The 13173-nt window shown below is 39.5% G+C and overlaps 1 protein-coding gene across 8 annotated transcripts in view; it reads right to left on the bottom strand.

Moving 5' to 3' along the window:
- Window positions 1-11875, bottom strand: part of ZNF532 (zinc finger protein 532) — a 115284-nt gene extending 103409 nt beyond the window's left edge. For 3 of the 8 annotated variants that reach the window (XM_074279454.1, XM_074279461.1, XM_074279460.1), the window contains exon 1: window positions 9523-9895. The gene's annotated coding sequence lies outside the window, so the exon portion shown is untranslated. Of the gene's footprint in view, window positions 1-8924; window positions 9034-9522; window positions 9896-9979; window positions 10206-10350; window positions 10716-10889; window positions 11391-11703 lie in introns of those variants that run through there. The other 5 variants (XM_074279455.1, XM_074279457.1, XM_074279456.1 and 2 more) reach the window with 5 other exon arrangements.
- Window positions 11876-13173: the final 1298 nt, after the last annotated feature.

Genomic DNA, 13173 nt, shown 5'->3' with positions numbered 1-13173 from the left:
CTTTTTCCCCCTCAAAAAAATATTGCCATAAAGGAAATGGTTCCCAGGCTTAGACTCCGAGATATTAATGGAAAAGTACTGATCAATCAACACTGTCACATGTGCTTATATGCTGGATTTTTCATTTACTAATGACAGAATTTGTGCAAATTACTTAACTTCTCAAAACCTGTTTCCTTATCTATAAAAATGAGTCTAGTAATATATGGATTAAAGGAGATAACAGATGTAAAGTCACTTCTTTAGTTGTAAAATGTGCTATAACAATAATCTACTATTTATATACTGTCTTAATAAGCAGTCCTCACTTTTCACTTCTTTTTTAGCCACTGGATCCAGAAATGCTCAAATCAGGAACTATCCTACATAGTTCTATACAAGGGAATTAGCCCTTCTTTTGTTTTTTTCATGTACATGTATAATTTTTATTATATTGATTCTATTTCCCTTACTAAATTATAATCTTAGCACAGGATCTCATGTCTACTAGAGTTTTGTTATGTGTTTGTGTTTTAATATTTCCCTTTCACTTTTTATCGGCCAGAGGCTTGCTATTTCTCCCCAACCCATAGTTTTTTCATTTTATACAGGTACCATCAATTATTTCTTCCCACACTGAAAAGCTGGGTTGGGACTATTTCCTGCCTAGGGTCTGAGTCACATAAAAACTGTGAGCCCAAAAGACTTCAATTATAAGGTTTCTTTTTTGTTGTTACTGGTTTGAATTTGGTTTCCTACTCTGACCTTTCAGCTCCTGCACATCTCTTGCTTCTTATGCCTTGGGATTTTCCATATTGCTTTGACCTTTAATGTTTATGTCTGTCTTGGCCTTTCACTATATCCTTTTTGAGTTGTACAACTTTATTCTGTCCTTCTGTGCCTCTTGATTTGTCTAGTTTCTAAATCTATTCCCAGCTATTAATGGACATCCTGACTTTAATTTGCTACCTAGATCTGACCCACAGTCTTGCTCTATTATTATTTTCTGACTGTCCATACTCTACAGTTCTTCCTGGATCACATACTCTAGGCCTAACCTATATTCACAATTTAACCAACTCTCCCAATCTAGTTTCTCTGAAAATTAACAGCTGTCTTGATCCAAACAAATTACATAAAACTCTAGGCTTCAGTTTTCTATCAATAAAATAGGATATTTGGGTTAGATGATACCTAATGTCTCTTCTAGCTCAAATCTAAGGTCCTATAATCCAAGAAATCTGAGCTCATGCCATAATTTACTATTGATTTTATTGAACTGTGCCACAGTTAAGGATGGACCAACTTAACATCTGATGATGGGATGGTTCATTCTGAGTACTGGCCAAGAAAACAGCTCTTTGCATGTTGACTCAAGACTTGACAGTTTCTATGACAACCACTAAATTACAACAGGTGGCTCCGACCCAAAACATCCCCCAGATCTAATCTCTGTATTGAATTTACCTTTTTTTATCCTGTCAACACTAGGATTTCAGGCAGCAATTGAAGATTCAGGGCAAAGAGCCAGGACTTGGAGAGCCAAAGTAAGGAGAGGGGTACAGGAAGCAGGAATGATCTAGAGAATGCTCATAAACCAATGATCAAACCAGAATTTGGCATCTAGAATCAGATTAGGAAGATGTGTCAGTACCAAAGGTCAGAGGCAGGCAGTAGATTAATCAATCAATAAAGATTTATTAAGTAACTACTATGTGCCAGGGACAATGCTAAACTCTAGAAATAAAAAAAAGGAGGTAAAAGAGTCCCTGCCCTCAAGAAGTTTACAATCTAATATGCAAACAAATTTCTACAGAGCACACTATATACAATATTAATAATAAACTATAGAGTAGAAGAAAGGCACCAAAACTAAGAGGGATTGGGGAAATTCCTTCCAATAGAAGAAGGGTTTTTGAATTGGACTTAAAGAAAACTAAGGAGGCGGTAGGCAGAGTGGAAGACGACATTCAAAAAGGCTTAAAAGACTTCATATGATGTATCTTGTCCCTCTTTACAATGTTTATCAGGTACTACTGTGTATTACTGTTATCAATGTTTGTCTTACCCCATAGCTATATTTTAAAGTTTGCTCAAGGCAGGAACTACAACTTATCTAAACTTTTATTTGTTCCCTAGTACCCAGCACATCACACTACAAGCAATAATTGTTTTAAAAATCTTAATTTTAATCTGGTAAATTATGAAAGGCCAGAAGAGGCAACAGATCTGGAACCCAGAAAGAGAATCTGATTTAAGATCCCAGGAAAGGAAATTAGACAACTAGGGCTTAGAAGCCTGAAGTCAGGAGTATAAATAATTGGGAACCAAGACTAGGAATCTAGACAATAGGCACAGCAGTTTTATCTTTAAAAAAAATCAGATTCCTGCTCCCATCCTGAGTGTATCAGGGACCAACCTTAGATGCAGAAAGCACTTAATACATAGGTTGGAAGAAGCAGATTCTGATACATGTGAGAGAGTTTCACATTTATGCATTTTTCCAAAAGTAACTTGTTCAAAAGTCCCCAGAGGTAGTGCCCAATATAAGATAATAATCCAATAAAATAAGATTTACCGAATCCTGAGGAATTTTTCTCTAAATACTCTACCATTCTATGAGCCACACTGTTTCCTGTTGCCAGTTGACAGGCAACATGGTATAATGGACAATATGCAAAAGGGAAAGACCCAAGTTCACATTTCATTTCAGACTAGGACTCAACACATATATATTAAGTCCCTGGACAAGTTTCTCTGATCAGAATTAGGTTCCCATGCCCAATTCTCTGTTCTCAGAAGACAGTAGTCTTCATCAGAATAGAAGAATCAAGTATAATCTCATTTAGAGAGTCATTCCCATCTAAACTTCCAATCTGTTTTTATTCCCTGATTGCTGTTCATCTTCCTCTACCTTTTGTAAAAGAAGGAAGAAAGAAAAAGGAAGAAAAGAAGGAGGAAAAGGAGAAGGAGAAGAAAGAAGAAAGGGAAGAGGAGGAGGAGATGATGATGAAGAAAGGAGAAGAAAGAGAAGTAGAAGGAAGAGGAGAAGAGCAGGAGAAGAAGGAGGAAAAAGGAGAAGGGAACAGGAATAGGAGAAGGAAAAGGAGAAAGAGAAGGAGGAGCAGCAGCAGCAGCAGTAGCTGGGAATAAATTCTATGTGGAATCTCAATCCCAATGTACCTTGCTTTGGTAAGAAAAATCATCATTGATCATTCCTTGATACTCTATGACAATATTTTATGGGAAACTAGAAATGCTTGGCAATTATATAGAAAACAATCTTCTATTTTGCAGTTGTTTATCCACCATCTTCACAAACCAGTAAGAACTGTAACATTCAAAATATGAAAGAAGGAGGAAAATCTGAAACATGTTCAATTGTACCCCGTCCTCTTTTTGTCAAAACCTATGATTTCACTAGTCTGGGAGCTCCAATAAAGAAACTTGCTTTACCAATGCAGTTCAGCAACTATTCTTCCACTTAATCACCTGTGAGAGTTCCCTTAGAAAAATATTCTAATTGAACAGTGAACATGTATAACAGGTGGAACTTGAACACAAGCCTTCTTAATTCCAAGGCAAGCTTTCTATATATATATACTCCTTGCTGGCTTCTATCTAGAAATTTTATACTTTTATTAGATTGAATTAGGCAAAAAATGCTTCTTTATTACCTTAAATCAGTACAAACTATACCAAGGGATAATCAACCAGACAATATGAATCACCAGCAGATTCTTGAGTCCAAATTCAAGTGGCTAAATTTAGGCTTAGTTCTGAGTGCAAGTTATGGCCAAAAGAGAAACAAATATATCCCTCTGCTCCCAAGTTTCATTCATTTCAGGGCAAATACAGAGTCACTATTACTAAAGTCCTCCAAAGATAAAATACCTATTCAGCTAAGACTAGTAATATTCCTTCTGAATTTACTCCTATATAACTCCCACTTCCTGGGGAGGAATCCCATCCACCAGAAAAAATCTTTGAAAACAGAAAAGGGAAGGTAGAATCTTCCTAAGGTTCCACATCCTAAAAGATACAGGAAAGCAATTTTACTCCAAAAACAAGAGCAATTAGTGATTACCGTCTTTCATGGGGACTACAGCAAATGAGGACTTTTTTTTTAATACCTCTTGTTTTTGTGATATGACATGCATATTTCTGCACTTTCAAAAATATAAAATAGAAGAATTTATATATCAAATCCTAATTGTTCTGGATAAAAGGTTCATAATAAACTAATCTGTTCAAAGACAAACTGAAGAGATAAAAAATGAATCCCCTTATCAGTGTTCCAACTATCCACATATAACACTAGTACCAGAGGTAGCTTACTTCTTAAAAAAAAAAAAAAAAAAAAAAGCACATACACATTTCATCCTTACTTAGTTTTAGTACATAAAATCTTTAAATTTGCTTGGATAGCAAAGAGGATATGAGTGTGTAGATGTGTAAAATCCAGAATATTTTGATTTTTCAGTTATCCTGATCCACAGTTTATTAAGGATTATAAAAGTGACAAGTATAAGGAATTTGGGTTTTAATTATATTACTATGGAATCAATGACGACAGTTAGGTTCCAAATGAACACACATAAAAATGTGGCTTATCAACTTTTCTAGAATATATATTTTTGGCTTATACTGCCCTAGTGCTACATGGTAACCTGGAGAAGACAGTCACTTGGAGTTTCTTTCACTAGTCCAATTGGTTTGTCTTCCTTGAAAATACAGCAGGAATCCTTAGAATATGGTACATAAATATTATACTTTATGTAGACTGAAATATATGATGCTTTATGTAATACCTTTGCTACAATCTCTATCAGAGCTTAATTTTGAATAATACTTTTAAGAATTCTGGACTTAAGTGCCTGGAATATTTGGTACTAAAAAATTACTGACAACTTAACTCACTAAACAAAATTGTACATATCTTATTCAATGAAACAGATTTTCCATCTTTCGTGGTCACCTTAGACATCTACACCATTAATGGAAAAAAAGATCTATAAATCGTCAAGTGCTATATAGAGAAGTAAAAATACATCAGGTACTGTGATAATTATTATTAATATTTTTTTTTTCCTCAGTTCAATTGCCAGTTGCAAGCTGCTAGCTACATTCTCTAGGCTAGGCCTAACAACGATTTGCTCTTTCTATCTCTTTCTCTCTCTCTCCCTCTTGTAGCTGTCATGAGAAAATCTGGTCAGACTTGGCTTCTTCCCCTACAGGAAGGGTGGGGTGAAGATAGGTTGACAGAAAGAGACAGAATGACTGACTAATCCCTAGGTGTAACCAGCAAGCACCAAAGGAATTGTACCAAAGTCTGTGGACATCTTTATCTTACTTCTGGCTATATAGTCAAAGGTCCTTGAGGTATCCTAGGCTGGCATTTTGATAAAAGGCTCCAGCTCCCTTTGTTTACTTCTGAGGGTAAGGTCCAGTATTTGGGGACTACTTCATAGCTAGTCTATAGTCTTGGAAGACATTTCCTGGGTGGAACGCATGTGAGCTATGACACATCCCTGAATCATGATAGAAGGGACCCAGATGGGTATGTCATAGGCTAGTACCATAATCTTTATTTTTGAGATCAATAAATTGTAACTAGGTTAAATTGCTTTAGGCACTGATACACATGAGGTATGTTTGCTCTATAAATCCAGAATACAAAAATAAGTCTAGAACTTGGGACTAGTTCTTAACTGGACAAAACTATTATGATTTATTATTTTAAAGAACTTCAAGACAGCTGTAAAATTAAACTTCTAGAAAAGTATAAAGAATAAAATAACTCAATACTTTGATGTTGTTTTGTTTCCAGTTTTACTTAATTTAGATTAGTTTGAGGAAGCATGTCATTCCATTAGACAATTCACCTCATATTATATATCTGTTCACAAAATTTGTTATGCAATATGACTTCATAAGTCTATAATGCAATTAATAAGGTTTGTGTTTTTTCAGGTGATAAGGGTAGCTGTTTTTTTTTTTAATCACTCAAAGCTGTTATTTCTTAATTCATGAGAAACATGATTATCTAAAATATTAATACAGAAGAAAAATTCATCAGGAGAATTATTGTTAAAGGAAGTAGAAAATATTAAATCAGAATTAATTTAAATGCCCTGTTTCCCTTTCATTGGCCACTTTGGGACATGATGCTTTATGTAATACTTTTCTCTATCAGAGCTTAATTTTGAATAATACTTTTAAGAATTTAAGCCTGGGCAATCTAGTCATCCAACTCTGAATGACTACATGGGAGTTCTACCAAATATCTTTCCAAGGATATAGAAAGGTTATTTGAAACCAACTAATGACATCCTATACCCCAGGGTAAAGAAGGGAAACAAAAAACAATGAAGGTTGAAAAATTTTAACTTATATACAACTCAAATAATCTAGCCAACAGATAATAAAGGCAAAAATTATTTATTAAATGTTGATGACCTTTCCCTCCTTCTGTGGTATCCTTTTGAAAAGATATCACCCCCCAAAAAAGTAGAGTGAGAAAAAATCTTAGGAAAAAAAATTCCATTTTTCTCTACAAATCAGATTCGTTAATGCTTTTTTTAAAAACGTTATTAAATTCATGTACATGGAAAAATAATTCTTCAAATAGAAGATAAAAAGTATGAGTTTAAGACTCTAGTTACACTTTCTTTCCAATTTACTTTCTGTAGCCAAACTAACACATTCTTTCTCCAAACTAGATTATAATTCATGCTCAAAAATACTTCAATACAGCTGCAGGCAATCTCAATGAGCTTTCTATTTGAGGTAGGGTAGGACTGCCTGTGTACACAACCAGCTACCATCAAAGCAAAGGCCCTGAAACATCTATGTCAACATTTTGCCCCTCTCCCAAGACTCAACATGCTAATGCATAATCAACCCCGTTTTATTCACACTTCCAACTTCAGCTACCTTTCAAATGGGACTAGAAACTCGCTAAATTGTTTTGCTTCTGTGTAAGTCCAAATACTGGAGACAAACCTCGATCCAAGATGAGCTCATGATTACTGATGCAGAGAACCAGCCCTACGACGTTAAACAGCATTTTCAGCTGGAAATACTGGCCTACATACAAAAACCAAATGCTATTTTCCAGAAGATTTATGCAAACATAAAGCTAAAACCACCAACAGGACTTCAAACCAAAATGCTATTTAAGCATATTCTATGTGAGCAATTCCCACAAGGCATTTTTAACATCTTAGCAGAAAAACAAAACAAAACAAAAAAAAACACAAAACTGCCACTAGTCAGAGGTTGGTCTTTCAAATTTAAATCAAAAAGAAACACTGACTTTAAGGGAATGATTTCAGTGACCACAATTTTAAATCAGCTTATTGTTCTAAAATTAAGAGTGATTATGTTTAGTCATATGAATTTTGGATGGCAGGACAAAAAACACAGCAAATATGAAACGTGAATTTAAGTCTGCTTTGCAAGCATAATTCTATAGTGAAATGAAGAACCTCTGGCACTCAGAAATGATATTGAATTTGAAACAATTTTAACAAAATTTTAAAAGGAATTTTGTTCCATTATTTTACTAGTTTAACAAATCTGAAAAGAATATCCACATCTAACACTGTATAAAGTATTTTTTTTAATCTACAATGCAATCTTCTTTTCCTTTTGTTATGCTCCATCAAAATATCTTAGGGTACTAAGACTAAAATTTTAAATAACAAAACACAACACTCTTACATACGTGTCACCCTTAATCCAACTATCTTGCCTACAACCACCCTTACTTAATTTAATTTTAAAATTCTCAATGTTTCTGAGACTGTCTGTTCTTCTGAACAAAATAACCACCTCACCCTGGTCACAAAAATTCATTTTCCACCATTTCCTCCAGCTCAACCTATGATTATAGTTTTACTAAGCTCCAACAGGCAGGACTGGTTATATTTGTTAACATCATTTTGGATAAGATTCTAGAGTTGCTGATTTCCTGTTTTAGGAAGTTACAATTCTTTCACAAAGATCCCTAAGGCAAAATGTTTAGTGTTCCTGTGTAAGCTTTAACAGCCTTTGTTCTTCACTTTGCTACATTCATTACTGCTTTCTTCTCTCTTCCTCCAAAGCCTTTACTTTTCCATGATAAATTTAAATGTCAAATCAAATTTTAAGAATATACTTTTAAGACATTAGAGACTTCCCATGATTGCGATGTTATAGATTGGAAAAGCAGACATCCTTTGGCAGAGGATGCCAGCTCATCCAGTGTTCTTTTGGTATTTCATTATTATTCCTCACTAAAATGTATCCCACAAATAATCTACTACAACATTGATCTTCCAATCTATTCCCCCCATTTTACCCATCCCCCATCACACTACTACCACCACCACCACTACCAAAATCACTAAAACATTCCTCTACTTGGTTCCAAATGAATCCCTTTCTGGATGAATCATTGCTGCAAAGTAAAATAAAGCTGGTCAGTAGAATGAAGAAAATGTAAGTCTAAGTCCAAAGTCTCTAAATTCTAAAACGATAACCAGGTGGCCTCCATTTGAAGAGGCAGTTACCTTTTATGTAATCATACAGAAAATGCTACATGAGTAAATGCTCCATGAGTAGGACTGTGGTGCAATGCAAAACAATGCATTTTCTCCACAAGGCCCAAGTTTCTTACCAGCATTTGCACTTGGCACTTATCAAGGCCTATTTCTCCCAACTGAATAGCCAGCAAGATGCCTATGCACATGCTATTTAGATTGAAGCCATCCTGAGTTAGCTCTGATAACAATGTCATCATAAAGTCATACTAATCCCATTAAACTTGGATAAGATATGAGTATTTCTTGTAGAGTCAAACCACAATTTCTTCACCAGTGAACCAATCGGTTGTCAGAGTCAATCTGTGTATGCATGTATCTTCTAATTATTATATTCATGCTCAAAATATCGTATCTCACCTTGTGAACCTTGACCTTTTGGAAAGACAGATCAATGCTCAGTTACTGTCACACAGATGCATTACCTCTGCAAATATGAAAGGGTTAAAAGCAGCCCCAGTCAATAGGCCTACAAGAAAAAAAAGACAGTATGTATGCCTTCCAGCACCACTGAAATGCATGTTTGCTCGTTCCTAGAACAATATTGTTACCTCTTGGCCTGCACAACAGTCAGAGGTGCCCCCCACCCCCAAACACACAAACCCTTTACTAGCATCTAAGACGAAAAGCACAAGACAGCATACATCCTGCAAAAGAAAACAGCATGCAAAGCAGCATTCTCCAAGTCACAAATAAAACTACAATTACAAAGCCATCAGTTCATTTTGGTTTGGTTTTGTTAAAAGAGAGAAAGAGACTGCAAAAACCAAGTGTCCCCACCCTAGCAAAGCACATTTTTTTCCTTTAATAAGGGTCATAAATCTCAGCTCCTTGTCCATCCCTTAAGCAAAAGAAAAAGGCAGGAAAGCCCAAGTAACCTCAGATCCTGCAAACCTGTCCAATTTTTTTTCCTCCTCTTCCCTATACAGAATCTTTTAGGACTACATTAGACACATACCAGTGCTGTGTGGTGTCTAAAGTGTGCATTCACATACTGTGTTGGGATGGTACCTTCCTGCAAGCTCCTCTGCTTTTGGCTGCCATGAAGGGAGGAAGCTGCTATCCCACTGTAGTAGCTCAGTGACTGCATTGTGTTCAGGAGCTGATCTGCCTCAAACCAGTTTCAGCCGGTTCTGGTCACCCTACATAAAAAAGCTATGGCAACCCTCGCTGAGTTGCCAACAAGTCCCTGAAAATCAACAGCGCAGGGGGGATCTCGCTAGGGGTTGCTTTTTTCCTTTTTGGTCCTGGTGAGGAGGGGGAAGTCATAGTGTATCCCCCCAACACACATGCACAGACCCTTGAAATGCTCACCTCTCCAGCGCCCCTAAAGCCTCTCAGGGCCCCATTCCCCCCTCCCTTCTACCCGAAGCTCCCAGCACATCCATTTCCCCCTCCTTCCTTTCCCCACTTACCTCCCACAACCTGGCTCAGATCTTTGTGTGTGTGTGTGTGAGTGTATTTCTATGTGTGTATGTGTGTGTCTGTGTTGGGAGCTAACAAAGAGCCCCCCAATAAAGAAAAATCTAGAGCTCTGTCCTCACTCAGGATGCGTTTGCAGCACACGACGGCCTTCAACCCCATAGCAGGGAGCTGCGGGCTTGTTGACCAGGTTCTTCTCTGCCTGACACCCCGACTCTACTCCACCCCACCTCCCAGCCTGCCCTCCCCTCTCTCCCAATACTGTCACCACCACCACCACCACCACCACATGCCCCACACCCGCCGCCCGCCCACCCAGCCAGCCAGCCAGCCAGCCAGCACCACCCCCTCCTCTTTCTCCAACCTTCTCCTCTTCTTTCAAGCACCTGGGGAGAAAAAAAGTCCAAATCCCTTCACCCCAGGGAAGAAAGCTGGGGATGTCCATAGGGAGAAGGAAGGATGAAGGGGAAGAAGGGGAGGAGTGGGGGGACAGAGGCCCCTTTAAAATAAACAGTGTAGAGACAGTGCTGGGGGAGGGGAGGAGGAGAAGGAGTGCCCCACTGCTCACGTGGCCCCCGCTCAGAAGCCGTGGGGCCTAGCTCCAGCGGCGCCCTTTTGCAACCCCCCAGGAAAGTGTTCGCAAAGAGAGGGGCAGCTCTCCCCAGAGAAGAGATTGGAGAGGTCAAGGCTGTCAAGCCAAGGGGGCTGAGTCGCCCATTGCTCCCCCCCCTGCAGTGGTGGCAGCAGCTAGGGGCAGATGCAAACGCAACCTACCTACCCCCCCACCCATCCCAGTCTCCTACCCAGAGCCCCCCTCTCCTGCTCCTTCCTGCCCTCCGACCCTCACCTTTCCAGCCACCCACTCCCACATATACACACTCACACACATAGGCGCACACCCACCCCCTTCCCGGTGTTGGCCTTTGCAGCGGTCAAGCCCGGGCGTCTGGGCCGCAGCTCGGATGACCTTTGTTTAGCGCGGCGCCGCCGGCTGCTGCTGTAGCTGTCGTGGCTGCTGCGGCTGCGGCGGCTGCTGCTACGGCGGCGGCGGCGGCAGCGGCGGCGGCTGCTTCCATATTACGGGCGTGTCATCTGCATTCCCGCTGCCTGGGTCTGTGTGTGTGTGTGTTGGGGCGGCCTCGCCGCCGCCGCTGTTGCTGCTGCTGCTGCTGCTGCTGTTGCTGCTGCTGCTGCTGCTACTACTACTACTACCACTGGCTGCGCCGCAGCTTCAGCTCCCCGGGCAGCTGCAACAGGAGCAAGCACAGCAGCAGGGGCGCCGGGGCCCGGCCCGCCGCAACATACCCCGGGGCCTGGAAAATCTGCAGCCCCGGGCCGGGCGGGCAGGCGGGCGCCGGCGCTCGGGTCCCCGCCGCGCGCGGCCCTGTGCCTCTCTCCCGGGGAGCCGCGCGCGACGACCCAGGGCAGCTTGGCAGAGTAGGCCGCGCGCGGCGCCGCGAGCCCGGGGCTGAGCAGAAGCTGCGGCCTAGGGAGGGAGGGGAGGGTGCCGCCGTGGCCCCAGCTCGCCCAGGCACGGCCGGAGAGCCGAGCGAACAAAAGAGAGGAAAGGGAGAAGGGGGAGGGGGGAGGGGGGGCTGGGAATGGGGGAAGGGAAGATTGGGGAGGGGGGTGTTGGTTAGAGAGAAAGGCATGCAATATGCTATTATTCTCATAACTAGCTTAGATTATTACGAATTTTAAAATAAGTCTGACAGACCTGCCAAGTCTCACCCATATGGGGCTGCTGGATTTTAACTCTCGCCCTGGTGATGGTGGTGATGGTGAGAAGGATGGAGAGAGGATTTTTTTTTTGTCCAATGTGTATTTCAATCAGACATTTTAGGATCTGACTCAGTCCTTTAAACGGCCGCAAGCCGCAGCTACTGGAGAGCAAGGCCTTGCTAAAGATGGCTGGAAAATATCGAGAGGCTGGGAGGGGGTGGGGGGGAGATCTTAAGGAAAAGGAGTGGTGGCTCTGTTAGCCTTATAATGGTGGCAAATAAAAAAGGGGGAGGGGGAAATCTTAAGAGAAATTAATTTTAAGCTTCTCCATTGAGGATAAAGAAGGGGCCTTTTATTTATAGGTCCAGCCTGAAGCCCTTTTCTCTTTAAATAGTGTCACAAAGGGAGTGAAGACCTCCCCAGTGGGGAGAATGAGTTAAAAAGCCAAGAATTTTGCTATCCGAAAATAAAAAGGAATTGAGACTTGATTAAATTATGCCATTTTCCCTTTCTTCTTTCTTTCTTTCTTTCCTTTCTTTTTTTTTAAGGTAAAAGAAGAAACTCAGAGGGAAGGGAAAACAAGATGCAAAAACTCCAAGTCTTAAATTCTAGAAGCAAGGTGGTTTTTTTAAAATAAATGCAACGTAGTATTTTTAAAGAAAGTATACAATAGTCAAACACATGTATAATGCCGAAATTTCTTTATTTTCTCATGCCTTAAAGGTGAGCTTACCCGATTTTCTATTGTAGATTAAACCTCTTGTTTTATCCATTTTTGTGTCATGGTTTTTGAAATGTCCACAATCTGTTTTTTTGGGTTTTTTTAAACATCCCATAAAACTGAAAACCAATTTAAAACACAATGCCAAGTGAGCAGTCACTAGGAATAGAACAAAATGGGAAAATCTGGGGGGATGGGGGAAGAAAAAGGAAAAAATGCCTTTCTCTCCAAGTCTGCTAAGACTTCACTTGGCTCTACTACTACAAATACTGCATCAAACTAGGCTACACCTTTTAAAAAACAAAACAAAGCCAATTGAATAAACTTCAGTGGCAAAGAATATTTCTTGCTGACTCTGTGCTGCATGGAATATTTTTGGGTGTTTCTTTTCGTTGGTTTTAAATTAGATTAATTAGTTAATGTCTGTAGAGCATTTGGAAGATGAAAAGCACTTGAAAGATGTGTGTACCTTACATTAACTTCCATTTTTCTTTTATAGAGTTAGAAGTTAGAACTGAACATAACAATTTTGCTATTAAAAAAATTTTTTTCATATGAATAAATTGAAATATAGTCTTAAAGATATCATTACTCTTTAACCTAAAATAACAAATTGCTTTTAGTTACATATAAATTTGATTATATTTAGTTTTAGACATGTCTATGTAAATGGCAAATTTTTCACAAGCTTACCTCACATTTGTCAGTATCATATAAAATGGAAGCTCATCAAGGGCCTAAAAT

The sequence above is a fragment of the Sminthopsis crassicaudata genome, chromosome 1 (genome assembly GCF_048593235.1).
Source record: "Sminthopsis crassicaudata isolate SCR6 chromosome 1, ASM4859323v1, whole genome shotgun sequence".
In the NCBI taxonomy this organism is placed as follows: domain Eukaryota; kingdom Metazoa; phylum Chordata; class Mammalia; order Dasyuromorphia; family Dasyuridae; genus Sminthopsis; species Sminthopsis crassicaudata.
Note: the sequence above shows the minus strand (reverse complement) of the source record. Positions and strands in the feature narration are given on the sequence as shown.